This window comes from Podarcis filfolensis (assembly GCF_964270895.1).
Source record: "Podarcis filfolensis genome assembly, chromosome: 8".
Classification (NCBI taxonomy): domain Eukaryota; kingdom Metazoa; phylum Chordata; class Lepidosauria; order Squamata; family Lacertidae; genus Podarcis; species Podarcis filfolensis.
The window spans coordinates 39,870,601-39,890,048 of NC_139611.1; the positions used below are offsets into that span (position 1 = coordinate 39,870,601).

Here is a 19,448-nt window from a genome sequence, read left to right on the forward strand (position 1 = left end):
ATTGGCACTGTGTCAAAGGACAAATGGGAGAGGTCTCTCCCTCAACTTAGAATTAATTAGAATGAAAAGAGACTTTGAACTAGAGTTGGAAGAAGAGGAGTTGAATTTAGGATTGCAGTGGCAGTGATGTGACCTAGGAACGCTGCTGGGCATTTTGGGTGCTGCAGGGAGGCAGAGCCACTTCCTGTCCCTGAAACTGGCAGCTCAACAACTTTTATTTCCCCCCAAAAGCTCTACAGCTCCACAACTTTGGTCCACCCCAGGTGCCAGCTGGGGTGATGTGCTGCTGTCTCTTGGAGTGTAATGCTGTGAATCCCTCCAGCATAGGCTCAGGTTGTATATATGTGTAAGTAAACCATATATCATAAAGACACCACAGTCTCCACTGTGCCTCATTTTAAAAGGAAACACAGACCTTGGGTAAAGCACACATGGAACTCGCACTGCTGTGATTGAGGGTGACGTGTAACAATACCATCAAGTTTAATAGGATTTACTCCTCCCGGTAAGTTTATGACTGTAGCCTTAATTGTTATGATTTCTAGCCCCCTTCCTTAGGTAAGCAGGCTGGAAGATTAAAACAACACACACAATAAAGTATCTGATGAAAAATCAAAGTAAATAAAGCACATGCCCAAAAGAAATAACTCCCAGTTAAAGGCTTAAAAAACTGAACTTTAGAAACCAGCCCAAACAGGAAGATCTTAAAGCTAGAGCCATCAACCTTTTAAAGATTTTTTTTTAATCAATCAGCTGTCAGGCTTTTTAAGTAATCTGAGAGGTAATCAATGAAATGTAAATAAAGGTGCCTATCGCATCTTGTGGACACCCCTATGTAACATAATTTTGTTTGTAATGGATGTCTTTACATTGGTAACCTAGGAAAGTGATTGAATAAATAATGTATGTTTAGATTTCCCAATATGGGGGCCACATAGAGAAGGGATAGAAGAGAACAGGCAAGGATTAAGGTCATGTGAAATGAAATGTTGCCAAGGGAGAGGAAAGGAAACATGTCTAATGGCACTAAAGACTATGCCAAATGATTTGTGCAGGAAGGGCAAACATATGAAGGTTAGCTTTTCCCTTCGATCCATAACAAACTTGATGGACTTCCAGAGGGGTGGCCATGTTTTTTTGCAGCAAAGACAACAAAGACTCTTCTGGCACTCAAAATCACATTTATAGTAGTAAAGCTTACAGTCAGTTCCATCAGATGCACAAAATTATCTTGAGTTGCGAGTGTGTGTCACACACACAGTATTAGTCAACTAAGGCACACTCAGAATAGACCCACTGCAATTAATAAATCTTAGTAAGTAATGTCCATCAACTTCAATGAGTCTACTCTGAGTAGAATTAGCACTGAATATCACTCATGGTTGGATGTGTGGGCGGGGATTTTATACAGGTCAGAAGGAAATGAAAAGCAGAAAAGTACAGACGTTGATAATTTTGTTATTATCAATGGCCATTCACAAAAAAACCTGCTGTTAACACAGACATCCTGGGATCGATAAACTAATTAACACATATAGTGTGATGAACATTCATTTATCCTGATTTAGATCAAGTGAGAGCACTTAACCTCAGCGATTTCACCTTGCAGTCTCCCAAGTTCCTTTGTTCCACCTTAAGGTCAGTTGCACAGAGTCTAATGAGGTATTATCAAGTGCATATCAGAACTTTAGGATTGTGCATTTAAAGTGGATTAAAGCACTCTGTCACCATAGCACAACAAACAGACCCTGCAGTTAGAAAAGTGACAGGGAAGTGCACTGAAAAGTGTGGGATGAAAAACTGATTAATGGAAAGATACAGAAATACCCTTCAAAGAAATCAGGTTGCATGCAGAATGAATGATCACTGTCATATAATGTGCATAGCTGTCAACTTACAGATTTGAAAATAAGGGACCAGCAGCCTTGAAAATAAGGGACCAGCAGCCAAAATAAGGGACCTGCAGCCTCACCTGTTCCAGACACTCCAGTCTTCCTGTCCTCCTGCAGTCTGGTCAAATTCATGCTGGTAGCTTCAAGAACACTGTCCAACCAACTTTGTAACCAGAGGTTCAACTGAATAAAATCTGAATCACATGCACCACAAGGCCTATGCAGCCTCAACTTAATATGGCTCCCCGGCCTGGCTTTGCACTGCAAAGTTTGCAGCAGCACGTGCAAGAAAATGGCATCCAGCATTCAAAAAACCCCTCAGCTTGCATTAACTAGCCACACACAAGGCATGCAAGCTCCACCCCCCAGTCGTTCTTAGACTTCTTACTAGGTGAGCAACACAGCCAAGCAACACAGTTGGAGCCTCCCTCCTCCCTGGCCGGCAGGGAGGGAGGGAGAGGAGCTGCTTCCTTTGAAATTTAAGGGACATCATTTAAGGGACATTTAAGGGACATCCATCAATAAGGGACAGCAGCGGGACATGGCGCTGGAATAAGGGACTGTCCCTTCAAATAAGGGACACTTGACAGCTATGATAATGTGCCCACAAACAAATGCTCAATAAAGACCAGACATAGTCATAGTCTAACCTCTACATAAGCTTTGTGCAAGCAAATCAGGATGAATGTTCAAAAAACAGATGGGTGGGAGGAGCCCTTTGTCTGCAAAAAGGACAAACACAGATCAAAGTAATCAGCTGCTGTATGCCAGTGGAAAAGGTTAAGAAGGGCATTGGCAAATTTTGCACTGAACTAAAGATGGACAAATTGATGCAGAACTGCACACATATTTCACTGGCTACATATAACAGCTTTATATGCTTTAGGCTGAAAAGCATTTTGGAAAAATCCGTCCCCATGACTGATTGATGCCATTTCCAGTGTGCCCGAGTCTATTTCTGTTATAGCCCTGCCCTAAAGAAGCCATCTGCAATCTGTCAAAATCAGGGAACCTTTAAAGAAAAGACAAGAAAAAAAGAAAACTTCTGAGAGGGAAATATTTGAGGGTAGACGTGTTTTTCATGTTGAACTGTGAAAACATTACTTTCATGTTTGCAAAATGAGCAAAAGCAACAGCTCTGGTTTATACCAACCCCGTCCCCAAACAGGTGCTTTCTTGCTAATGAGTCTAAAGCTTAAATGCTTACACAACTTCTTAATAGAGCACCAGACAAAAGGAGTTCAAGAGAACCAACTTCACAATTCAGCCTAACAGTATGCAGAATAGGAACTGTTCCTTAATGGGAACTCAATAATTGACCAATTAGCTGCATAAGGAAGTTTTTACAATTTGTTTGCCAGTATGAAGAGAGTTTTTCAGCAAGCCAAGATGGACAAGCTGAAGTACTTGGTCTTAAAGAAGCATAGATACAGTGGGCACAATGCATGCAAATCTGGTGGAATGTAGAGAGAGTGGGACACACTATTATCACTGGATGCATTCTCTATACGAAACAGAGGTAAGGATGTACTAGAGGTAGTAGACAGTTCTCTCAATGGAAGGATCAAGAAAATGGAGTCTCCCAAGGATCAGTATTGGGACCTGTGCTTTTTAAATGTGTTCATAAATGATCTAGAGTTGGGAGTGAGCAAAATCTTCCTCACCAAAGCCAAGCATTGCAGATGAAATTCCTGGTATGTTTACCCTGGTAAACAGTGCAGTCACTTGACTGTTAGTATTTTCAGGAATGTCAAAGGTGAAGTGTGTAGTCCAAAAGGTGCCCCTCAAATGATTTTGGAGATACAGATCTTGGATTGAGCATAGCTAGGTGTAGTCCAGGAGTTTGCACACCACCATTCTCTGTCTGCAGCACTGCAAAGCATCTCTTCAGTTATATAATGAAGCTGTTTGGGATGGGAACATATCTTGAGCCAGCAATCCTAGCAACCCATTTCCAATTTTATGTAATATGCCACAGCTTCCTAGCTTGAGTGGCCCTGGAATTCCCCTACTCAGACCTCTCCCCCAACACCCTTTGGCACTGCCCACACTCAAGCTATCTGCCATATGAAACCAGGTGCCTGGTTCAATACATCCAGAAGGAAGTCACCTTGTTGCAGGGAATTTTGGCATTTGAAATACAACCACTTTTCTTAAAGGAGTGTGGTGAAGGAGCCCTTCAAGCTCATTCCTTTTGGGGCCTGGGTTGAATTGTCATAACCAGTCCAGCTTTTTAAAATGTCTTCACAGATGTTGAGAGCTGTAAAAATATATCCCACTCACCATGGAAAGACCACCTGGGTCTTGTTGGCATGGTGTCTTATGGCAGGTGTGTAGGCTACCCCATGTGGTGTTTGGCAGAGGGTTCTGATGAAAAGTTTGTGCTTCAGGCAGTCTGGATGGCCTGCAGCTTTGCTCTAGGTGGGGTACTGAAGGATCAGAGTGAAATTCCTTCAATTATTGACATAGAGTGCTGGAACAGTATCCATGCAGTAGCTCCTTGACTTTTCTTGTGACCTAGTTCTTAACCGGACCATGCATTCACCACCACCTCCATGTTTTGACCCTGGACTGCTTCAGGGCCTTGCCTCTCACATTGCCACTGTGTTTTGACTTTGGACTACTACAAGACCTTGCTTTTAAAAAAAATATTGATCCTGTGAGCAGACTTTGGGAACTGCGTGGTTCAGTTTCACCTGAAACAAGACACAAGCTCAAAGACAAGGGTCCTGACATGAGAACCTTTTCATTCATTCATTCATTCATTCATTCATTCACTCACTCACTCACTCACTCACTTAATTATTTATAAACCGCACCAGACAAGGTGGGGTACAACCTAAGAAGCACAACTGCTTGGGGGATCCTACTCTAAAGGTATGTCTGAACAGTAGTTTATTTAAAAAAAACTGCAGAGACAACTCATGCTTGACTTCTATTGGCCAGCGGTTCCACAGAGCAGGGCCTACCACACTAAAGGCTCAGTCCCTAGTAAATCTCAGGGGCATGGGGTTCCCCAAAAGAACCCCAGCTGGAATTTCTTAGTGACCAAGGTGGAGCATAAAGAATCCAGTGGTTTGTCCAGGAAAGCTAAGCCACAAGTCAGGTTCCAGAGACACATTAAGCTGAACTATAGCATAACAAAAGGAAGGTATGGTAGTTGTCAGGACTATTAAGGAGGTCTGTCTGGCAATACTTCTGGCTCCATTGCCTCTATCCTGTCTACCCACTCACAATAAAGCAACCTATTGGAGCAAGTTTCTGGCTTTGACAGATTTAAAACACTCTGCACCTCAGCTTTTGCAAGTTTCCTAAATGTCCACAGACATTTCCACCTTCAGAATTATGAGGCTCCAAGATCAATTACACAAAAGTATAAGCATAGAAGACCAGCCCTCTGAACTCCAGCTGGGGTGTTTGCTTGTTTGTTTTTCCTGCTGACACAGTCATAGGCTGAAGGGCAAAGTCCCAGCATAGGAGAAGCCCGGCAGCCCCACTCTGCTTTAAAAATAAAATAAAATCAGCTTTCTATTATTGAACCAGACTCTTCTTGTAAAATATTGCAGCTAATATATTCTCCTTCCAGTCTCTGCCTTAAAACATCTCAAGGCACTTTCTCTCTCCGAGAATCATGTTCTATTATTCTCTAAGGTCTTCTAAACCCTCCATTCCCCAATTTCACATACTATATACATAACTGTGGAGCCAAAGCTGATTTAACCAGAGGAAGCTGCCTTATACTCAATATTGTCTAATTACTTTTTTTCAATTTGTTACCTATTCTATCCTGGCATTTTGGTGAGCTAGAAAGCAGGTGGGCCCAGCCTAACTAGTTATTTTTAAACAAGGGAAGGCGATCTACCTAGTTATTATTGGGTGATATCCAAGTAAGGGCTTATCCACACTTCCTATTGTCCTGCTGCTTTTTCCAGGGGATAACCACTCGTTAGTACTCAACTAGAGCAAACAGAAATTCAGGTTTTCGCCAGATTTATGTTTTGTTCTGATATAGCACAGAAGAGCAGGTTTTCACTGGGAAAGGAGCAGGGCAAGGAGATATCCGCTTGGACCCATGTCTAGAAAGCAGGCATGCTTTCTAGCCATGGGACAAGCAGAATTGTGGATCAGCCCTCAGTCATGCTCAGAGAAGATCCACTGATGTAGATGGGTCTGCATTGAATATAACATTGGATATCACCCATTATTTGGGAGGTCACAACATTTAATCTTTTGTGTGTTAACTTAACAGAAAACAATAGAAGTGTTTAGAAAATTAACTAACATTTAACGAATTGTTTGCAGGGAGGTTAAATGATATTACATCAGTGAAAGTGTCACCTCACACTTTCCAGTGCATTTCTCTGTCACATTTCTTATAATAAAATGCCTGACCTTTTGAAAAAGCAGGTGTCTTGCTCTCAATCAACCATTATTGCACAGACTGAATTTGCCGGCATGTGACTGACTCCTACCTGAACATAGTGAATCCCATCCAAAGAATTCCTTTTTAGAATTTGGATAAGGAATTTTGAGGGAGCCCCATTAACAAGCATGCTATCTTGTACACGAAACTTTAATCTCTTGCCAGATTAATGGATTGCTTTCTGTTTTTTTCATATGAAAAAAACCAACACGGTTATGCTGGCCCCCACCCCAAGCTTTTGCCTATCACAGCACATTATTTCCTCCTAAAGAATCCTGGAACCATAGTTTTTTAGGCAGGCTTCCTCAACCTCAGCCCTCCAGATGTTTTGAGACTATAATTCCCATCATCCCTGACCACGGGTCCTGCTAGCTAGGGATCATGGGAGTTGTAGGCCAAAAACATCTGGAGGGCCGAGGCTGAGGAAGCCTGTTGTTAGGGATGCTGGGAATTACAGCTCTGTGAGGTACATGTGCTTTAAATGTATCATGTGTAAGCATATAACCAGTTATTACTATTGTGTTTCCTATAAATGTCCCGCTTTACAAAGCCTTCTAAGCAAGAGGGACATGAAATTGCTTAGCTCTACAGTTATTCCTTTCCTATCCTCCCCCCCTGCTTTACCATCTCTGAGGAGACAACACAGAATACATAATCTGTCAGCCAGCATCTCCTGAACTACAAGAAACAGCTGGTTCTCAGCCCAGAAAAAACAGAGAGGGGAGGGGAGGGGTTGGAGAAAGAAGAGTGAAGAGTGTTTTGCTCTGTCTTCTCAGCTGGATCGATTTCACCTTGGACGGACACACACACACAGACACACGAGTCTGTTATGTGCTGAGTGTCACAAAAGGATCTGTATCTGCTGAGATTTCACTGTACGTTTGGTTCCTTAGCTGGACAATTAAATAAGCCTGCATCAAAGCACTGCTTCAAGGCAGGAACTGTCAGTGAGAATTTGGTATTCTGCAGAAGTATCGAATTTTCTGGCCTGAGTGGACATTACAGTCACCTGGTTGAATCTCAAGTTTCATTCTCTATCAACCAAGTTATACAAATGCAAATCATGCACTTGTGTTATCCAAGTTTTTCAGTAGGTTTTAGTATGGTCTGGTCATTGGTGGGGTCACATTGGTACTAATAGGGAGTAGACAGGGCAGGTGTCAACCCTTGGCATCCTTGGACAGCTGCCAGGGCTCCAGAGCTTGGGCAGCACCATTGCTAATACCTATCCTGAGGCCCACATTAAAACAAATTTCTGGACCATCATTCCAAGCAGCACCAAATGGCTCAATCTAGCCACACTGTTCATTTCCCACAAGGCCACTGACCTAGCGGGAATGTAAAAGAGTGACTATACCACATCAGACAGCATTGCTCAGCAACAATAAATCCATTTACGATGCCAGCAGACTATCTGAAATACTATTATGTGTGGCTCCTCCTATCCCAGAGGTTGTCAATGTAGCACCCCCGATTGTTGCTGGACTAGAATTCGCAATAACCCCAGGCAGAATGGCTAATGATAAGAGATGGTGGGAGTTGGACTCTAGCAATGACAGGAAGGCAACAGGTTCCCCACCCCTGCTCTAAGAATTTTCACTACTTCCCTGTGTTTTGGTTTGGGAAGCGTGCCACCATAGATCAAAAAGTTTACCCCACAAAGCACACACATGCACACATTCCACAAGGCTTATCCTTTGGAGTCATAGTGGCTGGAGAATTCCAGCTATTCCAGAATGATTCTCCCCCTCTCTCTTGGCTACAACTCTTGTCAGATGAACTATAAATTATGCTGCTCTCTTCCCTTCTACCTTCAACAGAAGTGGAGCTTTTGACTCCTTTTATGACCTAAGGGCTGGCACGCTAGCTGCGCTGATGGTCAAGGATGTATCCCTAGTTTAAAGGTTCTACTAACCATTAGGAATTTCTCATCCTGTTCTTTGATTATCAAAACAATCATAACCTGATGGTATCTTGGAACCTAAGGGGGCTTCCAGATTGGTGTTTATTCTGGGATTGGTTCTCCTCATACAAGCAAGGGTTGTTGTTGTTGCTGCTGCTGTTGTTTTTGTTGTTGCAGTGTCGACAGGATGTCATTGTGTGGGATGTGAAACACAAGAGCAGCCAACTACAACATCCCTAGAGTGGACATAAAAGGGATGTCTGGACCAGCCAGTCAGAACTTCCTGTTTCTCCTAGGCTGGGACAGACTTCCTCTGGGAGGCGGGCGTGGCCTCACCTGTGCAGGTAACAAAAGCATAGGACTGGCCGTCATCTATCTCTCTCTGACTACATTTGTCGAAGGAGCAACATCTGCTCAGCCTAAGATAGATTCCAGGTGTATATAACTTTTCTAAGCTAAGTCTGCCTTCTGGGATCCAATTGTGAACAGAATGTGTGAGTAAACTCTTTTTATACTTTTACAGAAGACTGTGTCGTGTCTTATCTTTTTATGAGGGACTAAATGGGGAAATACCTTTAAAACGTATTATAGAGGCTTTAGCAAGCCTGAGCAAAGGCATCTGCTCTAAGTTTAAAAAGGGCAATGTTACTCTGCTAAATTGTAGAACTTGTTAACACAAGTTGGAAAGGATATAATCAAACAATATAACCTCTCCTGCATCCTTGAACATTCCCACACGTTGGCATCAAACTGCCAGCATGTCTCCCTCCACCTCCCCATTTAATCCAAATTCATCCTTTCTGCAGAAAATCCAATAAATTGGGGTGGGGGGCCTCACTGACATTGACCCATTTGCAGTATCTGAACGACCCACATGCAATATTAAGCTTCAGCCTGGAAACACCCTTAAAAACTACAACAAGCTTCAGGTCCCATGGCTGTCCACCAATTAAAAATTCTTTAAGCACCAAAATGTACTATGTTTTAAAAAACTGCTCAGTGACCCTACACTACATTCTGTAAATGAACATCACAAAAAAATATGTCTCTGTGAATTTTGAAGAACTTTTAAATTGCTATTTAACAACTACAAATTCCTTGTTAAAAGAAAAGGCCACCTTTAATATTTTATCTTTTCCATCAAATTTGGGATTATGCATGTTGCAGGAGCACACACAAAAATGCATACAGAAAATAAACAAATGTTAGAATCATAGAACTGTAGAGTTGGAAGGGACCCTGAGGATCATCTAGTCCAATCCCCTGCAATGCAGGAATCTCAACACATGGTCCTTCATCCAATTTGAAACCATACAGGACTATGCTTAACTTGGCAAATGTGCTAGCAGTTTTATTGCTGCACCACTAGTGTTGTACCCTGTGCAGTTCAAAAAAGGCACATTTGCAGCTACTTACTTACACACTGCAGATGGTGACAGCAGTCACGAAATTAAAAGATGCCTGCTTCTTGGGGAAAAAGCAATGACAAACCTAGACAACATCTTAAAAAGCAGAGACATCACCTTGTCCACATGTCCGTATTGTTAAAGCAATGGTTTTCCCAGTAGTGATGTATGGAAGTGAGAGCTGGACCATAAAGAAGGCTGATCGCTGAAGAATTGATGCTTTGAATTATGGTGCTGGAGGAGACTCATGAGAGTCCCATGGACTGCAAGAAGATCAAACCTATCAATTCTTAAGGAAATCAGCCCTGAGTGCTCACTGGAAGGACAGATCATGAAGCTGAGGCTCCAGTACTTTGGCCACCTCATGAGAAGAGAAGACTCCCTGGAAAAGACCCTAATATTGGGAAAGATTGAGGGCACAAGGAGAAGGGGACGGCAGAAGATGAGATGGTTGGACAGTGTTCTCGAAGCTACAAACATGAGTCTGACTAAACTGCGGGAGGCAGTGGAAGACAGGAGTGCCTGGCGTGCTCTGGTCCGTGGGGTCACAAAGAGTCGTACACGACTAAACAACAACAACAACAACTTACACAGGATTGCACTGCCAGTGCTTTAGCCTAGCCAACTATAGCCTGAATTTGTCCCCTGAGCTACTAGATCCCCACCACTATCTTAACACATTCAAAAGCTTTATGTTGTTAGCCGCCCTGAGCCCGGCTTCGGCTGGGGAGGGCGGGATATAAATAAAATTATTATTATTATTATTATTATTATTATTATTATTATTATTATTATTATTCCACTTTGGACAGAAAGCAGAACTAGTTCTGACCCTTAAAAAAAAAAAAGTCCATCCAAACTTTTTATCTGAAAGTTATTTTCTTCCCTATTCTCAATTATAACAACGGACAAGACACTCAGCCACTCTCTTTCTCAACAGGGGATCTGCCTTTTGTTTTCTAAAAAACAGCACATTCGATTCTTTTAAATGCTGCAGTTGGAATGATTTATTTTTTTTTTAAAAAAAAGAATAAATGGATCTGCTTTTTTCTAGAGGATTACCTGCTGCACGGACAGTCAGGGCTTTGTTAGCACTTAATTCTGTGAAGCAGGCCTCTCATGGAGAGGAAGTCTCCCCAAAGACAACTCAGTCTCCGAGCTTCACAGTGCACAGCGTGAGGTTATCGTGGCGTTAAAGCCTGATGGGCAAAACAGATGGCAAAACAGAGCACATGGGAAAGCCATCGGGAGACACAAAAACAGATCTGTAGCATTCCAGAGAGCAAGAGGCGATTTGGCAGCAGCAGCAGGCAGGGTGCAATGGGAGTTGCTGGGAGAGAGGAGATAAGGATCCAGGCTCTTTCTTGGACAGAAGAGAAATATATTGTCCAGTAATTCTGTGTCTGATGAAAACAAAATTGGGGCGGGGATGATTGCAGAAATAAAGAGAGTGACAAATTCCCTATTAAAATCACTCCCTCCACACCACACCAGCTTTTAGGCCTTGGAGACGAAGCCTGAATTGGTGCCAACAGAGTCTTCCCTTCCAAAGCTAATAGCAGGTGTGGAAAGGCATTTTTTGTCAGGACCACAGCTGGAGAGAAAAGGGTGAAACCTCCCCTGCCCTGCACACTGTGGTCCCCAATGAATCCCTCCCTCTCCAAAGCATCTGCTATTCCTTTTTGACTGACACAATTTCAAGGATATAGCAGAGTTGAAAAAACAGTTCAGAAAAGAGCAACCAAAATGATCAAAGGTATAGATTAACTCCCCTAAGAAAAAGTTTACAGCATTTGAGGCTTTTTGGTTTAGAGAAAAGTGTGAGTAGTAAGAGGTGACATGATATGCATGGTATGGAGAAAATAGATGGAAGAAAAGTTTTTATCCCTCTCATAATACTAGAACTCGGGGTCATCCAATGAAGATGAATATTCATTGGGCAGAAGATAAATGGGCAGGCATCCTTCCTCATTTTTAAAAGCATGTTACAGGCAAAGGAGTGGCTGGGAAGTGTACAGTATGTGGTCACAGATGCTCATATTGTGCTGTTATTTTTTACTTTAACATGTATTATCCTTTTATGCAAGAAAATGCTGCTTTTTCCCTAGTTTAGCATCAGGGTAGCAAAATTTTATTCCTGTGGTGTTAACATGTACATGCTCCGAGTTTTTCTTTTTTAAAAACCAGGGTTAGTATTTTGTTGTTTGTTGCTCAGGAATACAGAATGGAAGGTGGCAGGAAGAAGAGAAATATTAATTATGCTCACAACTAAGTAACAGTCACACAGTCATACAAAGCCCACCTCTTCATTGCTGGATAAAACCATTAAGTCCTGGGTCTAAAATTACCTAACCACACCACTGCTTAGGGAGGCAATTATTATCAGGAAATCTGCATAGGCCCAGCACTGCTGCTCAGAACCAATTTGGAGCCTCTGTGGTTACTTCTAACTAAAATATCAGGGGAGTGTCTGTCCATTTCATGTGCCATTCATCCTTTAAATTTTAAATTTCTTGGGGGAAAGCAAGACCCTACTGTTTTGCTTATTTTTGTTCCACAAAATATGCCTATCATGTCCTTCAGCTCTATTAATAGAAGCCCCAAGGCAGTTCACAACTTTGATGGAATAAAAATTACTGAATAAAACAAACAAGCATAACATAAGCAAAGGAATGACTATCAAGATAACAAGAGACATGGTCACCTGCATATCTCAAAATTTCAGCTGCTCATCAATTTGAGAGACTTCTTTGCCCCTCCCCCCACTCCGAGATACTGGGAGGGGAAAAAAATCCCCCAAAAATTCAATTCAATCCATGTATGTGGTTGAATTATTCTATCTGTCAGATGCTGCGAGGTGGCTGCTCATGAGTAACCAGGCAGGACTCCAACCTGTCTTTTACAGGTTTTATTGTGCAAACTATTTACAGTGCAGATACACAAAGTTCATGTCCGTTTTAGTCAATTGCAGAATCCGGGAGTGGCCCCTTCCAGCTTTTCCCCCAACATAAGAACTTAGACACCCCAAGCCTCCACCTCCCCTCCTTGCGTTTCACTCCTCTGCATAAGCTGGGCGACGGAAGTGGCGTGTGTCCCTCCTGGCCAGCCAGGCTAGGTGAGGTCCTGGGGCTCTTAGCAGCATCCTCAAGCCCTATCCCACTTGGCTGGCCCCTTCCCTTTCTTCTCCATTGGAGGTGTGGCTTTTCCCCTCACTGGAAGAGGAACTGCTCCTCAGAAGCCTCAGAGGCTCTCTGTATCCCAAACGTCCCCCTGCCTCCCTCCCCTGTTCCGATGCCAGTCCCCTGACACTATCCAATGTAAATGTGATCCAGGGAAGCTAATTGAAGTGCCCACAGAAAGCTTTGTTTCTGAGAATTTAAAAAAAAATAAATCCCAATAAATTCCCCATTGATTCCTGTATGGTGATTCTTTTTTACCTTTTTTTTTACCTTTCCAGTGGAAAGTACCCAAGTCCTAAATGTTCAGTAGGAGTTTTCAAACAAAAACTGATCCAGGAAAAGGTTTTCCTTTCTACTATCATATGGATAGCTGTGGAGTATTTTACTTATCCCAAGATACACTGAAATTAGACTTGTTGTAATAAAATGGCTTTTCAAAAAGGGCTGCAGGAAGGTCCACATGAGTAGAGGTGTTGCCTAATTTGGAAGTATGGGAAACCACCTGAAAAAGCCGCAGTATGGCACACCAACTGAAGTTGTGCAAAAACTGTCCTGGCCATAGCCTCTTCCTGTTTATTTAGTGGTAGGGCCAAATCATGGATCCTTTCCAAATTACAAACTTGCTTCTAAGGAGGAGTGTGCACACTTCCAGAAGAGGCTGAATGCCTGTTTCTAGGTTGGCCATCTATCCAAGCAATGTTAACACCCAATACTGTCTGGATTAAGCTGCAGACCCCCAGTGATCACAAATATTGCTGGTCATGTATCTCTAAATCACCACTAAGGAAAGCCTTTTTCAGCCTTTCCAGGTTGGCCAGTTATCCAAGCAATGTTAGCACCCAATACTATCTGGATTAAGCTGCAGACCCCCAGTGATCACAAATATTGCTGGTCATGAATCCATAAATCACCACTAAGGAAAGCCTTTTTCAGCCTTCATCCTCACATTATTGCAAAACTATATTTCCCATTGCAAACACATATAATAGATGCTGATTATATTTTATTACTGTAATATAATTGAAGAGCAATCATTTTGTAAACTCTAAAAGTTTTTTCTTTTACTACTTTGAGTATTGTGACATGCATGTATGCACTCTTGTATAATACCGTGGGGGGGGGGTGTAGCTCTAAACTGCAGAAGTGCAACTCAGCATATAACAAACAGGTGGCTCACCATTTAGGCAGATAGTCAATACCTAATCTGAGGTTTGCCCTTTAGGCAGGTTCTCATTCATTTGGGAACATGGGTTTGATAAAGAGAAGAGCGAGGAAGATTGTGTTTGCTCCCTTTCCTATTCCCCAGCAATTTGGAGAGATGCTGGCTATAGAGAGAGACAGCCAGACAGCCACTGGGACCCTCTGAACAGGTCAATGGCAATAACAAGATCTCAGTCAAGCAACACAGCCTTAAAGCTGATAAGCTTCCAAGAGGCCAGGTTGTGTCCCTTAATACTAGTTCTTACTGAAGAAATGCTTGCAGCAACTTAGGCTACTGAGTTACTGGTCAAGAGGATAAAATGTTGAACTAATGAGGATTTGACCCAAAGGTTATATGGGTCAAAGGCATCTCAGGACAGTGGCTTTTCTATGCCAGTTTATGTCCGAATGCAGATAATTGCACTATATGGAAGCTAACAGGTGAGTTGCAAACCACCAAGACCTTCATTCAAATCTTGTCTCAACTGTGAACTCATTATGGGTCTTGGCTTAGGCAATGTAGCTGTTCTCTCAATCTTCTGCAATATGAGAACTGGTGAAAGGGCTGCTGTGCAGTGGTAGAACATATGCTTTGCATGTGGAAATTCCCAGGTGCAATCCCTGGCCTCTCCAGGCAGGACTGGGAATATTCGCTGTCTGAAATCATGGAGAGCCTCTGCCAGTCAGACAACACTGAGCTAGGTGGCTTATGAGCCTGATTCCAAATAAGGCAGCTTCCTTTCTTTCTAGTAAATGGTATCTACAACAAAATGTGGTAGTATAGTCTCCTCAACATAAGCAGGATTCCTGTTGGCCACGTCCTCCTCCATGAGTCTCTAAGTAGCCAGAGGCTCAAGTAGGGCATTCCACTCCCCATTTCAATTTTCAATTTTATTTTCCCATTCAACAGTCAACATTCTGTGTTTACTGAACATGCCAAGTTTCTTAGATCTGAAAGCTTTTTTCATACTCCTGTAAATCTCAGGGTTCCTCGCACCTGCTGATACCTGTGGCCTGTTTTGCTTCCATTAAACTGCCCTGTGATCACTGGATGAAGATCAGTATATAAATTTAATAAATAACACTAATCATCAGCCCAGTTCACTGTAAGAGGGAGTGACAATATTGGCCTAGTCGTTTACAAGGTATATAAGGAATAAGAAGATAATTCACACAAAGCCCCTTGAATACCCAAAACATGCCACCTAATTGGCAAACATTATGACTGACAAAGCCTCGGGTTAGCATCTAGATCAAGGGAAGTAATAGTGCCACTGTATTCTGCTCTGGTCAGACCTCACCTGGAGTACTGTGTCCAGTTCTGGGCACCACAGTTCAAGAAGGACACTGACAAACTGGAACGTGTCCAGAGGAGGGCAACCAAAATGGTCAAAGGCCTGGAAACAATGCCTTATGAGGAACGGCTAAGGGAGCTGGGCATGTTTAGCCTGGAGAAGAGGAGGTTAAGGGGTGATATGATAGCCATGTTCAAATATATAAAAGGATGTCACATAGAGGAGGGAGAAAGGTTGTTTTCTGCTGCTCCAGAGAAGCGGACACGGAGCAATGGTTCCAAACGACAAGAAAGAAGATTCCATCTAAACATTAGGAAGAACTTCCTGACAGTAAGAGCTGTTCAACAGTGGAATTTGCTGCCAAGGAGTGTGGTGGAGTCTCCTTCTTTGGAGGTCTTTAAGCAGAGGCTTGACAACCATATGTCAGGAGTGCTCTGATGGTGTTTCCTGCTTGGCAGGGGGTTGGACTCAATGGCCCTTGTGGTCTCTTCCAACTCTGTGATTCTATGATTCTAAGTACTTAATTTGTTCCGGAGGTCCGTACTTAACCTGAAACTGTTCTTAACCTGAAGCACTTTAGCTAATGGGGCCTCCTGCTGCTGCTGCGCCGCCGGAGCACAATTTCTGTTCTCATCCTGAAGCAAAGTTCTTAACCTGAAGCACTATTTCTGGGTTAGCGGAGTCTGTAACCTGAAGCGTATGTAACCTGAAGCGTATGTAACCCGAGGTACCACTGTATTGAATGTGGGATCACATATAACAGTCCCAACACCATCCTGACAACAAATAATCATGAAGCACAAAAAGAAATCTGGAAAAGCTCTTAATTTCTCTCTTTGTTTTCTCCTCCCTCTTTTTTTCAACATACATTTCTTATATTGATAGCATTTTGTTTTGGGTAGGAGAGCATGTGCAGGTGATCAGCATTCTGTTTGCGATGCCCTTTGGTTTCCTGCTCTTAAGCATCTCTCAAAAATAGCCCTGCTTTTATATCCCAAACACTGCTGTGTATTTTTCTTTATGACATACTCCTAATTTAATAGCCAGGATCCATCGTGCTCCAAAAGCAACAGCAAAAAAACAACAAGTGGCCCACCCTGTAAGCTCCACAAACCAGATCCTGCAATCATTCAGGGATGAAGTGCTAACATATTGTAACATGCCAGCCCAATCTCCATGAGCAGTGTTTCAGGATTCCAGGAGTTTCAGGCATTTACCCAAGATCGTGTTTCCATTGAGAAGACTGAGGCACAGTGGAGGCTAGTGTCTTTAAGAATTAAGGTTTCTTAATACATATTTACACCTGGAAGTCTGCAATGGAGAGGACGCAGAACATTATACCTCAAGAGTGTCTCTCATTGCCCCTCCTCATAGCTTCAGTAATCTTGGGTCCAAAGCAGCAGTCAGTCATGGCCGCAGGTGTCTTGGTGCAGCCTTCACCAGCCAGCAGCTAAGAAAGTTCTGACCTCCTGCCCCTCATAGAGTTCTAGCCTTTGTCCTCCTCCTTCCCAGTACACCTCTCTCCAAAAACCCAAGCCTCCTACAAAACAACACCCACATTCTTTGGTAGAAATATTGTTTAAATAACATGGTAAGATAAGATATACATAGTGCAATATAAATGAAGAAATGTGAAGATATGTAATAATTACGGAAAATTATCAGACTTGCTGATGGAAGTCTAAAAGAAAAAAGACGTGTGATGAACTCCGAATGTTTAATTGTGCTATAATTTTGTTTTTATTGGAAAATTAATAAAAATTATACACAAAAAACAACAACAACACCCACATTCACTTTGGCAATCCCTGTTTTGCACAGATCTGAGAACCTTCTTTGATGTCTGGCCATCATTTCATAATGATTTGCGTTCAAGGCAAGGCTGGGACCCAGGGATTCCTTGACTGGAACAATTCTATAGTTTGCATTTTCCCTTCCTATCCCCAAATATTAGCTAGATTCTGACATTCATCAATTTCTTGGGTTTATAGGGGGTCTCCCCCCAAAACCTGATTCTAAGTCAGTCATCCCCAACCTTGTGCTTTCCAGATGTTGTATGACTACACCTCCTATCATTCCTGATAATTAGTTGTACTGGCTGGGGCTGAAGGGATCTGTAGTCCAAAACATCTGCACAGTACCAGGTTTGGAAGGCTGTGTTAAAATCCTCTGTTTTTACATAAGATACTTCCCTTTTATAGGAGCAGAAATAGACATCTGTAAATATTCTCACTGTAGTATAGAGTTTAGAAGACAATCTGAATCCACACTGTAGCTTCTAAGTTTTGTAGCTGCACTAGAGCTTAATTTAAATCACAACCAATTCAAGGCTCACATACGCAAACACCCTTAGTAATAAAGCATCCCCTGAGAAATCAAAATGCTTGCAGAGAATTTTACCATTCTCAGTTACAGTGCCTCCCTGGAATTGCTGTTATTCAACAAGTCCAGAGCACAGGGCTGGAAAGGTTATCCTGAATATAAAGCTTTTGGCTGCCCTCTTCTGGCTGCACAACTATACACATAGAAAGGACATAATTTTGATTTCTCCACATTTTCTTAGAGTGCATACACCTGGCACACTATCCCACATTCAGATCTTTCTTGATGCAGAACCACAAAGGCAGGAAGGATCCTATTAAAGGCTAATTCACACTTTCACAACCATCATTCAATGAGTGCAATATTAAGAACTAACTTTTATGTATGAAACCATCCTCATAGATCAAGCACCACAAATGAAGTTTTTATACACCCTTGGAGCCTGCATGCAGTTGGGCCATCCGTAATAGGCTGCTTGGTTTGAGGTTTTGATGGAGTGTTGTAAAAATGTTTATCATTTGCCATCAACTGCCAGGCTTTATGAGCCTAGAAAGAGATTCCCCACCTCTTTGCTTGGCACAAGAGAACAGTGTGACTCAGCACTATGTTCTCAGCTTGCTGGCCTCTGGGGCATGCAGAAACTCCTTTGGGAATTGTGCACTGGCTATGAGCTTGCAGTTGCATCCCTATCTTTGCAATCTATAAATAGCATTTCCAAAAGACACAGTAAATTTCGAGCACTAAGGAGGGATTTTGCAGGCGGGATTCAAACATACATCAGAACTTTAGGATTGCAGAATTGAAGTGAATTAAAACATTCTGTCAGCCTAGCACAACAAATCCCCTTTTTTAAAAAAATGACTTTTTAGGGTTGTGACAGGAAACTACACTGAAAAGGGGGATGAACAAATGATTAACCGGAAGATATGTAAACAGCCTGCAAGGAAATAAGCATGGATGCAGAATGAATGCTCATTGTCATACAATCACCCCATTAACAATAAAAAGGCCAGGCATAATCTAACCACTGCATAAGTGCTGCACAAGCAAATCAGGATAAATGCTCAATAAACAGGTTGTCTGGAGGAGCCCATTGTCTTCCGCAAACAGCCATGCACAGACTAGCTTACCCACTTTAGAAAACCTGTCTCTGTGTGTAAAAACAGCATATACGTGTGCATATATAGAGGTCTTCCATTCAGTCTCCCTTCTTATCTTGCTACAGAATATATTGAATTTCGATTACACTTAATCCTCAGACATCCACTGAGCCAGACCCTGGGGCACATCAACAGGCATTGCCTGCCCAGCTGCAACACAATGAAAACAAGACTTCCTGCTGACCTATCACATCTGGACAGATAGAAGAGATTCTTTATCCTCTTAACAGCTTTCTCCATGCCCTCAGGAAGCACCCTCTAACTCCAGACTATGAGAGGGCTGGAAGAAAAGAAAGCAATATCTAAAAGCAAGGAAAGCAAGTCATGGTAGTCTGAGCAAGCGCTAATGATATTCTTTCAACAAATGCAGACCCAATACATTTTTGGCCCCTCCACCCATCTTTTTCTTGGGCATTCGTGATTATTTGTACTCATGATTGTATCAGGGTGGTTATTGTTGCATCAGGGTGCTTTCAGATGACTTGTTTATTGACTATTCATCCTGATTTGTTTGCAGGGAGATTAGAGGAGGCTGGCTATTTAATGAACATTCACCCTGATTTGTTTGTGGGAAGGTTAGATGATGTTGTGTCAAAGCAATTGTCATCCCACACTTTCCACTGCACTTTCCCACCATCTTCTTTATCACAAAACATCCAATCTGCTGG

The 19,448-nt window shown here is 42.4% G+C and overlaps 1 protein-coding gene across 1 annotated transcript in view; it reads right to left on the bottom strand.

Annotated features, from left to right (window-relative positions):
* The window catches only part of GSE1 (Gse1 coiled-coil protein), a 428,548-nt gene that overhangs the window by 394,419 nt on the left and 14,681 nt on the right, over nucleotides 1-19,448 (bottom strand). The gene's annotated exons all lie outside the window — the stretch shown is intronic.